The sequence below is a fragment of the Rhipicephalus microplus genome, chromosome 4 (genome assembly GCF_043290135.1).
Source record: "Rhipicephalus microplus isolate Deutch F79 chromosome 4, USDA_Rmic, whole genome shotgun sequence".
Taxonomy (NCBI): Eukaryota; Metazoa; Arthropoda; class Arachnida; order Ixodida; family Ixodidae; genus Rhipicephalus; species Rhipicephalus microplus.
The window spans coordinates 194,710,936-194,718,086 of record NC_134703.1 but is presented as its reverse complement, the minus strand read 5'-3'; the positions used below and the strand labels follow the sequence as shown (position 1 = coordinate 194,718,086).

At 49.1% G+C, this 7,151-nt stretch overlaps 1 pseudogene; it reads right to left on the bottom strand.

Annotated features, from left to right (window-relative positions):
• Positions 1-937: 937 nt before the first annotated feature.
• On the bottom strand, positions 938-6,544 carry LOC119172997 (uncharacterized; annotated as a pseudogene).
• Between the last annotated feature and the right edge of the window lie 607 nt (positions 6,545-7,151).

The window sequence follows — 7,151 nt, the reverse complement described above, 5'->3', positions numbered from 1 at the left end:
CATTCCAAATTAGCTCGTGTGAGCCATTATCGACAGCTCCATCAGACGCAGCTTTCCAAAGGAGCCTTTGCACACAAACCTAGTGTCTTCAGTCTGCAGGATTTCCTCGCCCGGGACAGCAACGCAATTTTTCTGCGACTGTTACAATTAAAGTTTTATTTACTCTATTTTTGGGAGACGGATTCAGCTTGTTTTCGCTTCCTCGGATGCAGTTGAGAACAATAGAAGTCTTTCCACATAGTACTAGGAAACTGTCAAAAACCCACGCTGATCGGATGTACTTCAGTATCCTTTCTCTGTTAACAGCGCCCAATAACTCCAACTTCAGCAACCTGAGTGATTTCCTCGGTGCGACTCTACATTACGCCGCTGTAAGCGTAGTGGTAGACTCGCCTTCTAGGTTGTTTGTTTTCAGATAAGCACTAGCACCATTTGTTTTCTGGCTAGCATCCACAAAAAGGTGAGATTCAACCATATCTGTGACTTCTTGGAAATCACTTCTGACACAGCATGGAAGTTTAATTAGTCCAAGCTGCACGAGGTTGGTGCACCATTTTTTCTAGGGTGGTCCAATTCCTTCAAACAAGTCTTCGTCCCACGCAACGTTCTGACCTCACAATCCTTGCAATAGAAGCTTGGCTGTCAATGTGAAAGGTGAGAGTACTCCAAGGGAGTCTTAGACCCTGGATGCCGTCTTCAGTAGATGCCGTTATGTTACATAGCCGGCGCACACACAGTGCGTGAACGACAGGCGAGACCAGCTCTGGGGACTGCAACGTTTATTGGTCGTGAACACAGTATTTAAAGCATAGGAAGAGAGAGGGAGTTGGGAAGGAAGAAAGAGCGGGGAAAGACATGACGCTCAGTTGGCACGTCACGCGCCTGGCTCAGGCGGTGGTAGATAACATAGCAAGCCGACTACAACATTTCTCCTCTCTTATAATTGAAAACGCTGTACTGGTTTTCTTTCCCGGGTAGAGCGTCGCAAAACTTGGGGGGATTTCTGCGCATTCTAGATAGGTGGCGACGATTGCGCAGGTACCACCTGGTCTGCAGGCTGCTCGTTCAATTTGCCTTCGTTGCCGGTCGGTGTGGGCGCCGCTGCAGCCGGAGGGCTCCTCTCGTCTTGGTCTCGCTGAGCGCCGCTCCGGGCAGATGCCGGGCTTGGCCTGGAACGCACTTGGTCTATGTGACGTCGAACCACCCCAGCGGGCGTTTGTATGGTGACCATGCGTGACCCTGTAGTGGACTGAACTTTCCCTGGTGTCCATTTCTCCCCCTGGCCGTAGTTACGGGCGTACATGGCTGTGCCGGGTGGCAGTTTTCACTCTTCTGTCTCCTGGGGTGACCCTGAGAAATGTGGGAAACATGAGTCTAAGCGAGAGCGGATCAAGTAGCCGAATAGAAGTTCGGAAGGGGATTTTCCCTCGTGGCACGGCGTTCTCCTGTAGTTGAAATGAATTTCCACCAATTTCTCTTCTAATGTGCTTTCGCTTATCTTCTTTAAAGCTTCCTTGATCGTCCGAACAGCTCGTTCAGCGAGCCCGTTAGACTGGGGGTGATACACAGCCGTACGGAGGTGTGTGATGTTATTGTTCTTCACAAAAGTGGGGAATTCATCACTAGTGAACTGCGTGCCATTGTCCGTAACTATTGTGCGTGGAACACCAAATCTGGCAAAAATGCTGCGAAAGCTGGCATTAGTAGACGACGTGCTTGCCTGCCTCATGGGCACGGCTTTAATCCACTTAGTTGCAGCATCCACGACTACCAGTATTATGCTGCCTGCGATCGGCCCGGCGAAATTGGCGTGCCCCCTGGACAATTTTTCCTTAACTGCTGGCCAACTCACTGGTTCAGCAGAGGCTGGCATAGGAAGTTTTTGCCCGCAGTTGTGGCACGACGCTGAGAGGTGTTCTATCTCTCGGTCTAGTCCCGGCCACCATAATGCCGATCTGGCGACAGCCTTCATTGCCGATGACCTTTGATGCGTCTCATGCAGCATATACAACACCCGTTCTCGTGCTTTTGTGGGAACAACAACTCAATGATCCCAGTATGACAACCCATTGGCTACGAATAGCTCTAACCGGCGGTCCGAGAATTGCACCAACTCTCTGTCCTTTACATGTTTTGGCCAGCCTTGCTTGGTGTACTCCACGACCCTCGCTAGTAAGAGGTCCCGCGCAGTTAGAGCGTGGAGTTCTTCGACAGACACAGTACCATCATCGAAACTTGCTAGAGCTGAAACATACTCTGGGGGTTCGCTTCTTTACGGAGCAACTGGAGTCTGCAGCGGTAGCCGGCTGAGGGTGTCAGCGTTTAGTAGCAGCTTAGCGGGCGAATACTGAAGCTTGTAGCGAGCTCCACCAAGGTAGAGAGCCCAGTGCTGTATTCGTGCTGCGGCCAACGCTGGCGTCGGCTTCTCCGCTTTCAGCAGCCCCGGTAGCGGCTGGTGATCTGTGACCAAGGTAAAACCTCTGTTGAGGAGATAGTCGCGAAATTTCGACACCCCAAAAACAAGGGCCAAAGCCTCACGTTCTAGCTGGGAGTAATTCCGCTCCGCAGTGGTGAGCATTCGTGAACGGAAGCCTATGAGCCGGTTCTCTTTTCTATCCGTATGAAACAACACGGCACCAATGCCATGCGGCGAAGCGTCGCACTCCAGCTTTAATGGCATTTCGGGGTCGTAGTGAACGAGCACCCTTGCCGCAAGTAGGCACTTCTTTGAATTGGAAAAGGCTGTTTGTTGAGCTTCTCCCCAGACCCAACGCGCATTTTTGCCAAGCAACTGGTACAAAGGTGCAAGCGAAGATGACATATTCGGCAGGAACTTGGAGTAATACGACAGCATGCCCAGAAATGAGCGTAGTTCCTGCACATTTGTCGGGCTAGGAGCCTGGGCGATTGCTTCCACATGTTTCTCAGTGGGGTGTAGGCCGTTTTTGTTGATTTGTTGCCCTAAGTATGTGACTGAAGGCTGACTAAATTTGCATTTGTCTAGCCGGAGTTTTACACCGTGCTGACGGAAACGCTGCAGTACCATTCGCAGGGTCTCGCTGTTTCCCTGTCACTCCGCAACCAACACATCATCGAGAAAAGCTTCCACGCCTGGTAGCCGCTGCAGGACTGTTTCGATTTTTCGCTGGAAGATGGCTGGGGAAGACGCTATGCCAAAAGGCAGCCTCTTGAAGCAAAATAGCACCCGATGTGTGTTATTACGTATAGCTTCTGCGATTCTTCGTTAAGCGGTATTTGATCATATGTGTCACGTAAGTCGAGAGTGCTGAAGTACTCTCCGCCGTCTAGGCATGCAAACATATAGTTAATCACCGGCAATGGGTACTGCTCCAGTTCGCATACGAGATTTAACGTGACCTTGAAATCGACGCAAATTCGAACTGTTCCATCTTTTTTTAAGACGAGCACAATGGGCGTAGCCCACTCCGCATGTGCTACCGGTGATAACACCCCAATTGCTACGAGTCTGTCAACTTCTTGAGAAACCTTATCATGGAGAGCGAAAGGAATGAATCGTGCCTTACAGAACTTGGGTGTAGCTCCTTCCTTGAGTTGAAGGTGCATAGGGGGACCACTGATGCAGCCGAGTTCCGCGCTGAAAATGTCTTGAAACTCGTTGACAATGTCTTCCAAGGCCGGGAGACTCGTTGGCAATCTGGCTTCCGCAGTCAAGTTAAGGACAGGTGACTCTGCATTGCTCAACTGAAAAATTAGGTCCCTTCCGCATAGGCTACGACCGGGACAATTTAATAATACCAAGGAGCCGTCTACTACGGCACCCTTGTAGGCTACATTCATGTTCAATCGTGCCAGAACGGGGAGCTTGCCGAGGTAACATGAAAGCTTGACAGATGAAGGTTTCAATGTGAGCCATCTCTCCCGGTTCTTTTCATATATTTCGCGTGGCACAACGCAGACGGGCGACCCCGTGTCTATCAGCATGGGCATGTCAACGCTGCACCAAGTGAATGTCCTGTGGATTGGGGGTTCTAACTGCCACTTCCGAGATGAAGTCAAAGTCCAGAGGTGAGGGCTTCGTCTACGTTCCCCTCCGCATGGTCTTCCGCCACCGCCAGTGCTCTTCCCTGCATGCCATGCGTCTGCCCGGTTTCACGTTTCCTCGGCGCGTCGCTCGAACACATTTTCGCAAGATCGCCCAGCCTACCACAGCGATAGCACCTACTCTTGGCCCAGTCGCAAGCGTGGCTGTTATGCTTCTTACTTCCGCAGCATCCGCATTTTCTTACTTCCGCAGCGTCCGCAACACGCTTTGCGCGCCAACCTTCAGTACGGTAATTCCATCACCCGATATCTCATTTGCGTCATCTTCTGCCGTTTCGGCTGATAGTGCTATCGCTTCGGCCTCTTCCAAGGTTAAGTTTGGCTTTACCAGTAGCTGTTTTTGCAAGGCTTTTGATCTGACGCCACAGAATTTACGGTTGCGGAGCATTGGTTCCAGCGTGCTGCCAAAATTGCAGTTGTCTGCAATGCGTCGGAGGTCGACAAGGAAATGTTGCAAAGGCTCACCGTCGTGCTGACATCGACTGAAGAACCGGAAGCTTTCCGTTATCTCGTGGCGCTTCGGGTCGAAATATTCATCCAGCGCTGCAACGACTTCTTCGTAGGTTAGGCTGTTGAGCTTCTTCGGAGCAACTCCTCCCGTCAGAATCTGCACAGTCCTCGTGTTTAACGCTGCTACAAGCAACGCCCTTTTTTCGCTGTGTCGGTAACCCCCGTTGCCTCGAAATAAGCCTCTGCTTTGATGACGTACGCTTTTAAGTTGTCCCTCTCGCCATCATACTCGGGAAGTTGGTGGTGGGCCACGGCAGCCGTCGTCACTGGGGCAGGTTCTTGAAATGCCATACCGTGGTTTTTCTCGCCGTGTTCTTTTTCGTCATGGGTTTCGATCCCATCCTCGTCGCCACTGTTACATAGCCGGTGCACACACAGTGCGTGAACGACAGGCGAGACCAGCGCTGGGGACTGAAACGTTTATTGGTCGTGAACACAGTATTTAAAGCATAGGAAAGAAGAGGGAGTTCGGAAGAAAGAAAGAGCGGGGAAAGACATGACGCTCAGTTGTTGGCACGTCACGCGCCTGGCTCAGGCGGTGGTAGATAACATAGCAAGCCGATTACCACACGTTATCTAATTGCCTTTGTAACGTTAAGTATTCTATTACTGATTTAGGAGTAAATTCTGAACTATTGCAATTTGTATTGCACCGCATGCCCAATATGGCCTTAGTGTTGTTTATGCCTCCATCTGCATTTACTTTGCCATAAAACTTCTCGCAGTGTGTCGTCATTAGTTCCCAATTTCCGAAGATTCATCGCTGCGGCGTCCATGAATGCCTTCGTTCTTTCGCATACTTCAAAGGCGTCTTTGAACGTATCTTCTCTAATGAGCAAGTCATCAACGTAAAACGACTTTTTCAGACTAACTTCCAGCTTCTCGTCCTCAGGATTAGCGTTGTAAATGTGGCTATGAATAGTATCCATCAGCAGAAATGGACTGAACGCTGACCCCAACAAACACGCGCATCGTGCGTTACTCGACAACATTAGAATTCTTATCTTTGGACGTCTTGTCGTATAAAAGAAATCGATAGACTTTTTTGTCTGGCTCTTCTATTTCGATCTTCAGAAACACTTTTTTATGTCTGAGTTTAGGGTAATCAGAAACCATCGGAAACAAAATATCACATACAGAAGCTCTAGATTTAGGGTACCTTCATTTTCTATACTGTTGTTGAGCGAAAGCACGAGTGGTGCATGAGACGACGCGTCGAACACAACTCTCAGTTGCTGGTCAATGACTCTTCTTTGATAAATTCTCGATGTGCCATGTAAAAGACCAGGTGGTCATCAATATCATTCTTGAGCGCAACTTGTGCGTGATCGTGCAACATATTCTGTCGCATGACTATAACGAAGCAGTCAAGCAAGCCTTTTTTTCGGAAGAGTCTGTTCACCAGCTTTTGCAGACGGTTCACAGCAATATACCGACTGTGACCGATGAGGTGCTTATTCCCACTTGCATGGAAGAGCGACTGAGTATCTGCCATTGGACATTCGGCTGGTCTTTTTGAAGTAAACTAGGGACTTGTTTGTAGATAATAATAAATATCGTCAATGCACACAGTTTCGAGCTCCCAGAAAAATTGTAAAATGTGCGAAGTTCTTTAATCGTAATATTCGCTGCTCTCCACGCACAAGACATAAACCAATAAGTTAGTATTGAGGTTGAGAAAGCCTCTTTGACAAATCAGTCGTTTCAGTGTCCATCCCAAGCAAGTTTTGATGGCTGTGAGCCCGTTAACTTACTTGTTGCGAATACCTTCACCAGTCAGAATGTTACACAAGTAGTCAGATTCGATGCGCACACTAAGTGCTGACTCTTTATCAACTTGCACATGCATACGGTCATCAGCCATGACCTTGCTTTCCAAACGCAGCTGTTGCACACTATGCCTGTTAGATGACGGCCCAGTGATGTCACGGCATATCGCCGGATTTACCATAGCATTCATAAAGTTGAGCTGGGTTTCTTGTTGACTGCGTAAGGGTACTTCAACTATTTTAAAGCGTACAGTTTTCGAAGGAGACCATTTAGCGAACTTGTTGAACGATATGCTTGCCTCTCCTACAACCTTGAAGTCTATCTTCATGGCTACTCTTCACTGACGAACGACTTCTGGCTTCCACTATCTAGAATGTCTCTGACCCAGCGGTGCTTCTTATTATGAATGATCAAGGCACCAAGGGTCTGCAGATATACTTCGTCATTCCTGCTCTCTACACTCTGCCACTGCAGGACAGCATGAAGCGATGAGACAGCGATGTTTCTGGTGAAACCAATGCTGCTGTAAAACTTCTTGATGCTTGTGCACCTCCTCGCGATCAGTACGTTGAGTCGTACATACTTGTTGGTTGTCTTTGGTTGCAGGATGAGCCCTTTGGCTCAATTGGACAAGCTCGTGCCTGGTGACCCCTGGATGAGCAGCAAAACATGTTTTTGGGACTTCTCTTTCTTCAAAACGAGGGACGGGTAGCTTTCATAAGCACGCGTGCCTTGCTACTTCGAGCGGCAGAAGAAGGAGTACGTTTTCTTCAAAATTGAATTGTGCA